This window comes from Amblyomma mixtum, chromosome 9, assembly GCF_055824585.1.
Source record: "Amblyomma mixtum isolate Tamu chromosome 9, ASM5582458v1, whole genome shotgun sequence".
Lineage (NCBI taxonomy): Eukaryota > Metazoa > Arthropoda > Arachnida > Ixodida > Ixodidae > Amblyomma > Amblyomma mixtum.
In genome coordinates this window covers 122,822,140-122,836,353 of record NC_143020.1, presented here as the reverse complement: position 1 = coordinate 122,836,353, position 14,214 = coordinate 122,822,140, and the positions used below count along the sequence as shown (strand labels likewise).

Sequence of the window (14,214 nt, the reverse complement as noted above, 5' to 3'; positions counted from 1 at the left end):
ACAGAAACAATGACCGCGCAGGGGAACCCGGCCGTAAGTAGCCGGTGTACTTGCTTATTAAAGCTACACTGCATAGCATGCGGGCACGACTTCGAGAGAGCAGACCCAAGGCATTGGCTGGCTATAGACCTCTTGACAGTTTTCGAGTGAGCGGAATCAAAAGGTAAAAGCTCTTTCTGTGCCCGCGGAGCGTACTCCCAACATACATGATCAACCCCTAAAGTAAAATTGGCGTCTAAGAACTGCAACGATCCTTGTAAAGGGAGTTCGTGCGTAAACCTCAATCCCCTCCCGTTCTGCTGAAAGCTTTCCAAGACGCTGCCAACCGCTTCGGTGTAAGAAATGTTATCTAGTTTTTTCAAAACAATCTTATTGTTTTGAAAAAACTAGATAACATTTCTTACACCGAAGCGGTTGGCAGCGTCTTGGAAAGCTTTCAGCAGAACGGGAGGGGATTGAGGTTTACGCACGAACTCCCTTTACAAGGATCGTTGCAGTTCTTAGACGCCAATTTTACTTTAGGGGTTGATCATGTATGTTGGGAGTACGCTCCGCGGGCACAGAAAGAGCTTTTACCTTTTGATTCCGCTCACTCGAAAACTGTCAAGAGGTCTATAGCCAGCAAATGCCTTGGGTCTGCTCTCTCGAAGTCGTGCCCGCATGCTATGCAGTGTAGCTTTAATAAGCAAGTACACCGGCTACTTACGGCCGGGTTCCCCTGCGCGGTCATTGTTTCTGTGGCCGAGGCCCTACTCCGGAAAACCAAGCAGGTCATGTTCGGCAAAGCGAAAACACTGGAAAGGCACTCGGTTAAACCGGTAGTGGTACCGTATATTCACAAGGTTGCCCACCATGTGAAGAAAGTGGCAGGCCGACACGGCGTTCCTGTGGTGTTCTCCGCACCGAAGAAACTTGCCCAACTTTGCTCACGCATTTCGTGCGCGGAAAAGAAGAGTGGCTGCAGGAAGAAGCACTCAAAAAAGTATATCGACTGCTGTACCGGTGTCGTTTACGAGATACCGTTGACCTGCGGGAAGGCTTACATAGGCCAGACCGGGCGGTGTGTCAATGACCGGGCGGGGGAACATTTGCGGGCGTTAAGGGGCGGAGGGACACATTTGGCAGAGCATTGTGCAAACTGCAGAGCGTGCGAGCCGCGGCTAAAAGAGATAAAGATACTTGGCAGAGGCGGTGATAAGACGGCACGTGAACTATTAGAAGCCTTTCACATCAGGAAGAGGGGGCATGACTGTGTGAGTGACACGTCTGTTAATCTTTTGCACGCAGAGTACAGGTATCTTGAGCACGCCTTGTGAACCCGACGATGTGTTTCTTTACTGCGCATGTCTCCATTTATGTATATAATCTGCTCTCTTACCTGCAAATAAATCAGATGAAGTTAGCGCCTGTCCTGTGTCTTCCTCTCTTGTGTGCGTGTTGTTGTGCGCTTGAATTCGTTTCAAAATAATTCATTCATTCATTCATTCATTCATTCAAAAACTGATTGGAAATACAAGCTACACGGAGACTCAAGCAGGCTTTGCTTAGCAGCTCTGCTGTCTCTTGGCGTCTACAGCAAGGATACATCGGGAGTTGCGTCGAATTAGGTGCGCCTTCAATGAAAGAAACGCGCAGTGTTTTTGGTAAAGAATCCGAATCCACGAACGAAGGCCAGTATCTGTATAATTAATCCTTCCTTTCAGCCAATGAGAACGCTCCGGTCTGGTGACGTCACTTTCCTCCAGGAAATCGGTAAATTTTTTGACCGACGACACACTCTGGTCCCATGGGGTTTCTAATGCTGTGGCATTAATATCTGGATATCGGAAGTAGTAAATTAGGTCAGGACGCGAGAAGGCGTGAACAAGTAAAGCACCCCTTCGTTGCAACACTACCGGACACTTGTGATGCTGTGCATTCTGCAGCTTGGCGCAACTGCACAAATGATACAGGCTCCGTTCTCCACGAAGATGAGGGCCTGTTTCACGTATAGCTGCCCTCTCCTGAGTCCTTATTGCGCGACAGCCTTTCTGTTCACGACGGTGGGCAAAAGATGAAACATCCGTCAGTCGCGCCCAACCGTATTTTGCTGCTCTCTCGCGATTAACGGCTGAACAACGCAGACACGGCGCCCCTCAGGGAGAAAGGCGCGGAGGCATGGCGAGGCAGGACTTACATGCAAATCACCCTAACGTCTTAATCTAGCAATCTGGACGCCCGTCCGCGCACCACTCTTTCGAAAGACGGAAGAGATGCAATCGCGGCCGAGCTGAAGAGGCCTTGCAAAAAAAAAAAAAAAAAAGAGGAGGCAACAAAGTCAAGGCCGGCGAAGGAGTGGGGATGAAGCAGCCGCCATTGCATGCTGTTGTACACATGAGCTCGAAAGCGTGTTTTTGTTGCAGTCGATCGCGTCTGGGGACCCCTAGAGCACGTCGAGGCAAGAAACACGTACTACGTCCGCCGCTACATGGACGAGGGTGACGCTGGTGAAAACTCTCAAGGTTCACTTACACTACACACATCCAGAAAGAGGAAGAATGGACAGCTGTCGCCATAGCTCTGTTGGTAGAGCACCGGACGCGAAATTCAGAGGTCGTGGGTTTGATTCCCTCCGGCAGCATGTGGTTTTTTTTTTCTCCTGCATGCTTTTATTGGTCTCCCATTGACAAAAACTACAAACATTAAAAAAAGAACATCCCCTATGCTCCTTGGTTTCGACGACTGTTGGCTTCAGTCATTTCTGTCATAACAAACGCCTCTTTCCATTCACTTGTCTGCTGAACTCTCTCCATAGCGTGCTAATGTAGAGGGCGCATGCGGCGGCCCTGACGTAATCCTGACGGCACCCGCAGATGTTCTCTGCGTAGGAAAATTTTCCGACTGACAGGAGCTTCAGGAGAGACCAATTACTCGCGCGTCGGGGTCTCCCATACTGCGTCGGGGTCTCCCACACGCGCGCGCGCGCGCGCGCGTGTGTGTGTGTGTGTGTGTGTGTGTGTGTGTGTGTGTGTGTGTGTGTGTGTGTGTGTGTGTGTGTGTGTGTGTGCGTGTGCGTGCGCGCGTGCGGGGGGGGAGGAGGTAGCGTCCCGAAGCGACAACATGGGCTATAAGGAGCGCAGTAGTCCACGGCTATAGATTATTTTTGACTACCTTTAACATGCGCCGACATCGCGGAGCAGACCGGGCGTTTTTGTATTTCGCCTTCATCGAAATACCGCCACCGCGGCCGCGATCGAGCCCACGACCTTGGAGTCACTGATTCACTACGACGTGGGCCTTGGGGCTTACTGTAAACAAACAAACAAATATGTAAACACATAAATAAAGGCGCGACGAGGGATTCCGAAGCCCTCGACGAAGGCTGCAGTGTGAGCAGGGCACGACGAGTTGCTCTGATCTCCGGAGGAATCTCAGTTTAAAGTGGGCTGCATCGCTGCTTCCTGTTTTCATTCCTGCTATCTTCGCGTGGCTGCTCTGCAGTGCCGCCTGCGAAAGGAGTGGCGTCGGTCGGTCGGAACCGGACTGGCCACTCGGGAACAACCTTGACCGAACCGCTTCCGAAGAGCGTCGCGATTACAATTCCCGATAAAACGACTGAGGCTCCACAGCTATTGCACTGAGCGTGCGTGTTCGCACGTGTGCGGGACGCGTAAATGATCGGGAAGAAAAGCAAGAATGACGCGGTGTCACTGATTCATCGCCTTATTTAGCTGTTCCTGCCTATATATAGGGCTGCGCACCTCGGGTGTCCAGCACCCTCACACGCGCTAAACACTGGAATCAATTAACGCGCGAAATCTTAAAGGTTCTCGATATTAAAGGGACACTGAGGATAAACAGAAATCAGACTGTCTCAAAGAGAGACCTCGTCTCGCCGAAAACGGAGCTTTTATAAGCTGAAAAAGAATAAGAAACGAGATGGAGGTGTCGCCGCCACCGGCAGATTTCTCAAGTAATATGTGCCTGAGGCTACGTTACAACGCCATTCACTTCAGAACGGTGGATACCCTTACCTTTCGGCAAGTATGCCCGTCACGAGTTTGAGTCTAGGGGTGGGCAAATTTTTTAATTAATTTTTTTCAGGAATGAATCGCTCTTTCGCTGCCGGACAAACATCAACATCGCCAGAAAGAGCCACAGAATCAATATTCACAGAGGAGAATCCCTGGATGCGGTTGTTTTCAGCGTTCTTTTAGCGGCATAAGCCACCCATCGGTAGCGAAAGAGATCCGTTCCCTTATATTCACGCAAGCCATATGTATAGGAACCCTTATAATTATATATGCACCAAAACAGCGCATTTGTCGTTTTCACGGTCGCGAGATGACTGGGTCGCCTTTTTTTTCCCCCCGCCTTTGTTTGATTTCCTGTTGAGAAACGCAATTAAGTGACGCTCTGTTCGAGTAAAAGGCCACCTGTAAGTCAGCGAGGTCTGCTTTTTGTTTGTTCTGTCCGTCTCAGCGCTGTATACCAGGCTGTGACCAACTTTCCATCGTCAAGAGCAGAGCCTAGTCGTGGGTAATGGATGATTTCAGCACCTGAAACTAAATTTTTCTCTCTTTTTCGTGCGCGATGGCCAGGCGGCTCTGACCCGCGGTGTAATTCGGGAGCCGGTCGCATTCTCCTTTGTTTTCCACCAAACGGCGCAGACAGGGATCTTGCTTTGGGCTACGCTGCGTCTCGGTGCAGCCCAGACGAGACGGCATAACACAGCCGTGGACGCTGCTCGCAGTGAGTCCGCGCTGCCTCGATGAGCCAACGCCGCTTTAAAAGGTGGACTCACACGAGTGATGAAGAGGATGTTGTGGTTGATTAGCCGTGCGCATTCTTCCGGCAATTGCTCAACTCTCGAACATAACCGTCATCACCAGCCTGACCTACTGCAGGCCTCTCCCATGTCTCTCCAATTAACCCTGTCATTTGCCAGCTGCGGCCACAAATCAGGCACACACTTGAGACCTGGCTGACCTACATCGCTACACCCATAATAGTCAATAGTCATCTCCTACATGTCGCGATAGGAAGTCTAGATCCGAGACCTGGGCGAACTTTAAAAGAAGGTGTGACTGTTGTCCGCGCTGGTGGACAATGTTCTGGCAATGTCCTGACGACTAATGAAGTCGCGGACTAATACTTGACATCACGTAAAGCCAGAGGACCGTCCGCTCGCTGAAAGCATTCACGTACGATGGGTAGAAAAAGCGCCGTCCTTTTCCCGCCCACGTCGTCTGCATACACGAGTTGGTGGGCTTAGTGACGACAACCCATGTGGTGCGCGGTTCGTCCTCGAGATCTGCTATTCGGTTCGTCCTGTGAATCAAAGCACCGCAGACCACACAGCCAGACTTGACGCGCATATTTTGACCGAAGCCATTTGCCAGTGCACATGCACTCCCGTAGCCAGGTTTAACTTCCTTAGAGCAGCTCCTTCCAGAAGTGCGCCCGCCGGCGGCTCAAGTTCAGGCGCGTGTGCAACAACGGTGATGATGCATATTACTGCAAAAGGGCTTCTAATTGTTCTAAGAGCTAAACTGCACATGATGTGTTTTCGTGGACGCAAGGCAGGGTCAGAGACCCGTATTCCATGCATTTCACTCCAAAGGAACCGAGCCCCAGTCCAGGGGAAAATTCATGGTGAACGCAGCGCAAAAGACGAGGACGAAAGGACGAAGCAATACACGACACGAGCACTTTTTCGCAATTGAATCTTTATTGGAAGATCACGCAGTATAAACCCACCTCGATCTTCCAATAAAAAGTTAGTTGTGAAATAGCGCTCGTGTTGTGTCTCGCTTCTTCCTTTCGTCCTCGCCTTTTGCGCTGCCTTCACCGTGAATCCGATTCAACTCGCCCAACTTTCCACCTTACTGCAACGCCAGGGGAACGCTAGTACCCACTGGATAACCGGTGCGTGCAACTTACGGATATTATCTACGACTTCTTCGTTACTCGCACAGTACGCGTGGGGCCTATCTGCATCATGGCTACGTCATATATCTCCAGATGCTAAAACGTAACTAGCTGCGGTGGAAAAACTCAGTGCACTCATCGGCCGCACTGCAATCTATCCTCCGAAAAAAAAAAAAACAACGACTATTTGTGGTTTCCTCGAAGGCCATGAGGCATTTAGATTAACAGCGCGTCGCAGATAAACTTCCATAAACCGCACGTCGAGTGAAATAATGTTTCTATCAGTGTATCCTCACTGAGAGCAGCCGCCACGGTGGCTCAGTGGTTATGGTGCTCGGCTGCTGACCCGAAAGGCGCGGGTTCCATCCCGGCCGCGGCGGTTGAATTTCTTTGGAGGAGAAATTCTAGAGGCCCGTGTGCTGTGCGATGTCAGTGCACGTTAAAGAACCCCAGGTGGTCGAAATTTCCGCAGCCCTCCACTACGGCGTCTCTCATAGCCTGAGTCGCTTTTGGACGTTAAACCCCATAAACCAAACCAAACCAAACCACTGCGAGCAGTCGCATACTGCGGTTATATGGCTGCGACAGAAGCGCGTAAGAAGCGAGCTGGCGCAGCGGCGCAGCTGCGATAAGCCACCGACTCCGCAGCGAAGTGGGCCCTTTACATGGCGTCGACGCGAGAAAAGCTGCTCTCGATATCGCAGCTATGTAAATTGCACCACAGAATGAACTGCGAGGCGACACGAGAGCGGCGGCGCTGACTGTCGCTTGTACGCAAGAGGCGTGACGCGATATACGCCCGCGGGTAGACGGCGCTGTTTTGAAAAATGTAGTCTTGCAACTGGCGCGCTGCAAAAAGGACTCCTCCGAAGACGCGCGGAGTGACGTCATGACTGGTTGAGTCCCACGCTTCGCCGCACTCGCGCCGAAGAGCAAGCATGCCAGAGACCGCGTATTTCCATACGAAGCGCGCTGGGCTGCGTGCAAGCGAGTCCTGGCAGCCGCCGCAAAAGACGGCGAGAGCGACGACGTCTCCTCCTCCTCCTCGTCGTCGGTGTAAACGCGGTGGCGCGCGTTTCCCAACGGGCAAACACGGCGTGGCCTACATGCGCAGCGCGCCCGTAGTGGAAGCAGCGAATTGCAAATCGTCGGGTTTAACGTCCCGAAGCGACGCACATGGTCTGTGAGGGATCAGTGTTGCGAACTGGGCGTGTTTGTACACACTTGGAAATAAGCGCAAGGAAGGGGACAACGGACGCAAAGTAGACAAGGACGAGCGCTGACCTATAGGGACGCCGCAGTGGAGGGCTCTGGATTAATTTTAAAGCGAAAGCTTTACTACTTGCACTTTCAGCCTTTGCCGTGGCGCGGCGGTGCCACCATTGACCTTTAGTTGACCTCTGTGTGACGTCATGTGTGACATCACGCCGAAGAGAAGGGCGACCGACTCGCGCCGTCGCAAGCCTCGGCGGTGCCACCCCCGGCGCCTAACTCCTGCGCTCTCCGCTAGGAGCGCGATTGTGGCGTTACGCTGAAGAGATTAGGCTCAACTCACGTCGCTAGAAAGCAGTAGCTGTGCCAACCACCAGCGGCTTAACATTGCTTCGCGATCTCGCGCCGTCCGTGTGCGACGGCGGTACAGTGTACTAGAGTATTCAGTACACTCTAACGGCGGTGCACATGAACGGCGGCCTGACTGGACTGGATTGTACTGGACTGGACTGGATTGGATTGGATTGGATTAGATTAGATTAGATTAGATTACATTAGATTGCATTGGATTGGATTGGATTGTATAACAGATGCATCGCCATAAGTCTAACTACAAGCACCACCACCAGCTACACTACCAGTTGAACCATGGCGTAGGTACGGATATTGCTTTCGCAATTACCGGGCTTAACCAAGCTAAGCCACAGCGAATTTTTTTAGACCAGCCGGGGTTCCTCAACGTGCGCTGACACTGCGTAGCACACGGGGCGCCTTTTGCGTTTTGCCTCCATCGAAACAGTGCGCTGACGCAACCCAGACCCTAATGCGTCATTATTCGGATGCGGCATGTGGTTGTTTTTTCTTCCACTGAATAATCAGCTATGTTCTAACCATAAAAGGGCTACAGCCCACTGATCCACAAAATATATTAAAAAAAACATAGAAACATTTTTCAAAGCTTTCCTTGGATCCGGTGACTGTTGGCTTCATTAATACAATGTGATACGAGTTTTTATGCTTACTGACAGGAGTTCAAGACGTACTGGCTGAAATATGGTCATTTGCCAAGGCTGTAATTAAAGCAATGAAAGGACACCAATGTCCTCTAGAAAATTAAAAGTTTGTTTGCACGGCACGGTACGCTCATCGACAAGTAAAAATTCCGGATGAAACGGTATGCACGCTCGATGAACCTTAAAAAATCAACGACGTCATCTTGACTGATGAGAAGCGCATTAAATTAAAATGTGCGTATACTTATAGCGCATTTCCGTACGTCTGGTAGGCGTTCAGTTGTCGTCTGCCTAAGATGTTGCACGCGCCGTGTCACTGAGGCGGGGGCTGAAACGATAGAGGCGCCGGCGAAAGCGGCTTGCAAAAGTCAATTGTTATTTGTAATGCAGGAAAGCGTGCTACACGACTCGCGGGTCAGATTCGCGCGCAGGCACTTTTGCGTGCGCACTGCAGAGCTCGCCCTGGATGACAGACCACCCATTTCTTCACAGTCAGAGCATAATGAATGACTTCTGCCGCTGAGCGAAAATAGAAGAATGCTCCGCGACTGGACTTTCTGCGCTAAAACTTCTCAGAAATGTGGTATTCAGCGCTATTTTTCTTTTATACTGGGTCTCGGCCCTGTACTTGCCTGAATACTGTACTTGCCTACGTACATACTGCCACAAACTCTTAACTCCTCCGGTAATGTATAGTTCCCGAAGTTATAATTCACGCATGCAATTTTGCCCCCGAGATTTTAATCGTGTCAGTGAAATGCACATACGTGGTCTTTGTACAAAGCCGTTGCAATGTTTATGAGGATGATGATGATGTTCTCAGGCTGAATGAGGCTTTTCCTTATTTCACTTCTTTCTTTTTGTCCACTGCTGCTTTGCATTGTGAACGGGGTGCTGGCCTTTGTTAAGCTACTAGCGGCTTTTTGCTAGAACCTGTAGCATCACGAGTGCTCTAATCTTCCTGTTAATACTGAAATAAAGTTATTTGATTTGATTATTTTTTGATCGATGAGGATTAAAGGAAAGTCTGCATCTCACGCGACAATGCCGCGTCATAAAACAAGGTTTCGCAACAGCTGAACCAGGAACGTCATTTCTTGTCGGAGGCAGAATGACAGATGGCGAGATGTATGGCGCTGCCAGTATAGCTGTCGCCAAACCGCCTGTTATATATGCTCCAGCATTGCCGCATACGGTGGTGACTTTCGGTTAATTCTCTCCGATTCAAGCAAAGTACCCGGCCATGCAGACGTAGAATAAAACAAAAATATCACTGAATACCACCTCTTTAAGAAATCTGAGTGCGAACAACCCAGCGGTTTGGGCGGGTGAATTTTTCTTCCATTTTCTCTGAGCGACGCAACACCCGGTATCCACTGCATAGATTAAAGGTGCATTGAAGAGGAATCTGAACTCGTCTTTTTGCCGCGGGAATCAACACGTTCCCAGCATTCTTAGAAACGTCGATTTATTTTCCTGTGTGGCCGCTTTCCCTAATTAAATCGACTTAACGTCCGGCTCCCGCCTTTTTTATTTGAATTCTCCCCGTACGGTGGGCGGAGTCGACCAACGCGTGGAGTGCCTTTCACCCAGTCCCGTGGCGGTTTGCCGCTCTGTAATCGGCGGAGTAATAAGTAGTAATCCGTAGAAACAAATAGTCCGCGCGTATTTTTATTTCTGCGGGCTTATTTTGCGGCTATATTATCTGCGAATGAAAGTATTTATTCACGGAAACCTAAGAAACAAAATAAAGCGAAAGCAAAGCCTCCACGGAGCTGGCTGAAAGGCACGTCCACGCGTTGGTCGACACCGCCCTCCGTACGGAGAGAATTAAAAAAAAATAAAGGCGGGAGCAGGACGTTAATTCGATTTAATTAGGGAAATAGGCCACAGAGGGCAATAAGTCGAAGTTTCTAAGGATGCTCGGAACGTGCAGATCGAGTTCCCGCGGCAAAAAACGAGAGTTCCTCTTCAGCGCACCTTTAAGGCGGGTGGACAGCCTATGCATTTTGCTCGCACCGACGTCAGCGTGGAAAAAGAAGAGGGTGAAGCGTTTGACGAACCAAAAAGGCAAAGACAGGACTGAATGCAGTTACCAGATCACTGCAGTCCAACAACCTTGGGCTTCTCCGTGCGTCCATGTTCTTGTGATACAATGAGCAGAGAAAAGGCGGGTAATCCATAACGAACTGCAAGCGCAGACGGTGGGGTCAGCGATGTTTCATCGAAACTCCTTTTTGTGCTAGTTTGTACATTTTGAACCTAAGAAAATAGCAGCGCTAAAGCATGCAATCACAGCAGAAGAACAGGACACCAGCGCTGCGTGCACAAGCAATGTTCCATGCCGTACACGAGAATTCCCTCAACTAGACCCGAAATTTCCCTTTTCAGGCCCATTTTTCCATTGCAGCGGCTTGAATAAACCGCCCATTTGGAAACAGGAAGATAATTTTCGTTACTTCTCCGAGAAACTTCGTAAAACGGCGCTTTCGTCAAATTATACCTCTTAAATTGTCTCAAAACAGAAAAATTCCCGGAATGATGCATCACTCGGTCGGAATGCATTTCCGAAACAGTAGCATGTCGACCGTATCACAGACATATCTGCAATTTTTTTTTTTTTTTAGCGCCGCGCAGACTCGGCAAGGGTTGAAGAGGTCGCGCATGCATGTCTCCGCCCATCCTAAGCGGCACTACACTCCCGGCTTTCACGTCTCTCTCACTGTTGTGGAAGCACATCAGTTTGTGGCTTCAGTTTTGCACTCGCGCGTTTCTGCTCGCACTGGGAAACTACTCTCCGAAGGGTACAGGAGAAAACCAACAGGAGTGCGCAGATTGCGGCGGCCACACTGAGTTCTTATGCGCATAGGATTATTAGATAAGATCGCCTCGTTCGCCAAGAACAGCTTGTTCGCATTTTCATTCTTTCGTCATTGGTCATTAATAGTGGGAAACTAGCGCTTGCCGTGAGCTCGGGCTCCTGCCGGTTGGGGAAAAATAATGACTGAAAATATCGGCAGTAAAACGATAACCCTCAAGCATTACTTGCTATTTCTTTCTGTGTGAGATTTTTTTTATTGCGTAAGCAATACTGCGCCAGGTTTCGAGCCGTCGCGTAGCGACCGGCGGTGGCCGAGATCAAACACATGGAGCGCCGTTGCCATAGCAACCGTTTCAGCCGCGCTCCACCAGGCGGCAGGACCCTCGCGCGCCTAGACGCGCGCTCTCGACGCATGTGTCGGAATGTGGAGAGAGGAGAGAGGAAGCGGGAGGGGAACGGGGAATAAGGTTTGGTTTATGGGTTTTAACGTCCCAAAGAGGCGCCGTAGTGAAGGGCTCCGGAAATTTCGACCACCTGATGTTCTTTAGAGTGCACCGACATCGCACAGTACAGGGGCCTCTAAAATTTCTCCTCCATAGAAATTCAATCGCCGCGGCCGGGATCGAACCCGCGTCTTTCGGGTCAGCAGCCCAGCACCATAACCACTCAGCCACCGCGGCGGCGGAAACGGGGAATTAATATGCGCGTTCGCCTCGGAACAGTTGCTGCTTGCTTACGCAACTTGCCCGGTTTAACCAAAGCTAAACCTCAGCTAATTTTTGTTTCTTTTTCTCAATCATGCTTCTTGCATGCATACATGTTAAAACGCACGCGTAAAGATTCTAGTGGTAATTCTTACATTAAACTAGTTAATCGACTTTTTCAACGAATTTTTCAACGAAGTGCTTTCTTTTAATCATTCCCCCCCCCTATGTAATGCCCTCTTCTTGGTCTTTAGGGTAAATAAATAAATAAAAACGCCATTCTCCCGAAATCATATCTTTCCAGCACCTCATTGTTCAGCTCGCCTGCATCATGCGCATGAGGTACGTCCTATGTTCGCTCGCACACTAAAATATCAGAAGTCACCGCTGGTTTTGTCAATAAATGAATGGAACTCATTGCCATCCAGCATTGTCGGCCATACTGAATTATCATCTTTTCAAACAGCTTTACTAACATTTCTGAACACGGAAAATGCGTCATAGAGTGCTAGATGATTTATCGTGTTATGAAGACCGTAACTTTTTGGCGGTCCTTTTTTGCTTTGCCATTTCTTGTGTGCTGAACAGCTCCGGAGCCTCTTTTGTGTGCCATTGTATTTGTTGTTACTTATTTTGCCCTAATTATTACTCACTTGTTTGAACGTGTTGAATTTTGCTGTTTCAATGTGTTATATTGCACTTAACCAAATGTTACCCAAACTCTGCCTTCTGTATATTGACCATCATTTGTTATGAGTTGATTTGTTATATGTGCTTTCTTTTAATCATTCCCCCCCTATGTCATGCCCTCTTCTGGGTCTTTCGGGTAAATAAGTAAATAAAATAGACACCGTCGACTGCTCCGCCAACAGCCCCTCTTACTGCGCACAGCCCTGCAAGCCATACAGTTCTCGTGACGTCACAGCTACGTCCCCTCTCCCCGTTGGCTCCCTCGACAGCATGCGTGGGGAGGAGAGGAGGCTTCACCTCGCCGCGACGTCCTTGCCCCCGCGCTGCGCACTGAGCGGGAAAACTCGAAGCCGACGTCAGAGATTGCAAAATCTTCGACGCAGTGTACGCTGTGCGCTCCTTCTGATGAAGCAAAGCAGAAGCAATTTTTTTTTTTTTTTTTTACGCCGATCCCTGGAAGCAGTGCACATTAAACGTCAAAAAGCGCCGCTTTCCACCGACGCTCTCGCTTGATTTTTTTTTGTTTTTACTTCGGCCTCCGCTGAACGGGCAAAACAGCTCGCCTTACACCGCGTCAACACCACGCATTCCCGAGCGAACACTATACGGCCAGCATGTGCGAGACTTGGAATTCCGAGAATGCCCAAACGCGTCAGAGGAGAGCAAAAACGGGCGTACAGTCGTGATCGCTGTCAAAGGGAACAAACCTATTGCACGAAAGTGAGAATTTTCTGACTATTTCTCCACTAAATTCGAGATGCCTTCTGGAAATTAAATGCAAGGGTAAACTAGTTAGAAAGCAGAAAAAAAGACTGAGCTTGTCAAAATTAATCAACAATTTAATCCTTGTTCAGTTAACGAATTTTCTTATAGCGGTTGTCTTCTTTTATTACTGCTAATCTTTTTCTTGTGTTATTGTTGGTCTCTTAACTTTTCCTCGTCGGTGTTCCTAGCCATGTTTTTTGGCCTGCTTTCTATTCTCTCTTTTAGCTTAATTTTTTTTTTCAATGTTTTTGTTGGACTTTCTATGGCATTTTATATTTGCTTTTAGAATTTACGTCACTATTATTTTTGAGTGCTGCTTTTGTTACTTTGACACGGTTATGGCTCGACGCTTGTCCTTTTTTTTTACTCAGGTTTTTCGTGTCTTTTTTTTTTTTTCCTGGCTCTTCGAACCATATCCACACGCAGAGCATGCATGCATTCCTCGTTTTGTTTCCGATATTACATGTATTAGTTGTACTTTTCTGTGTAAATAAAAATAAAAACATAAGCGTATGCCGAATTCAGTTTCCGCTGCTATCAACACACATACGATGTGATGTCCTGCCCCAATGCTCAATCCAGCGCAGCTACCAACGATAACATGTCGAAAGAAGAAAAAAGTTAGAAGCTTAAAAAGTTAGAAAGTTAGAAAGCAGAAAAAAAGACTGAGCTTGTCAAAATTAATCAACAATTTAATGCTCAAACGTTGTTCCCTCTAATGCTGCTCACGACTGTACATGGCACCGAGAAGTCAGCAGGACTCACTAGTCCCAGCCGTGGCATTTTCTGACGTAATTGTCAGAACAGAAATCGAGTGCCGATCAGCGGGCCCTGTACGAGAAGCTTGTTGAACAAGCATAGTGCTGCCCGGGGCCATGCACTGACGACGCTATCTCGATAAAGACCACAATAATTCGACCTTGTTGTAGGCTCGAAAGTACTGCCTCGACGTGGTACCGCTAAAGCAGAGTTAATGAAGTCTGTAGGCGCGCTTTAGAGCAAGAAACAAATGTCCAAATTCCTCTTTCGCTCGATTACCGTCCGCGCCGAGATACGCTTTTTCTTCCCGCGGGCGGCAGTCCGCATGTTTCCCGACTGC

The 14,214-nt window shown here is 49.1% G+C and overlaps 1 protein-coding gene across 1 annotated transcript in view; it reads right to left on the bottom strand.

Moving 5' to 3' along the window:
• LOC149331052 (isobutyryl-CoA dehydrogenase, mitochondrial-like) overlaps window positions 1-14,214 on the bottom strand; it is a 419,086-nt gene that overhangs the window by 98,159 nt on the left and 306,713 nt on the right. The window lies entirely within an intron of this gene.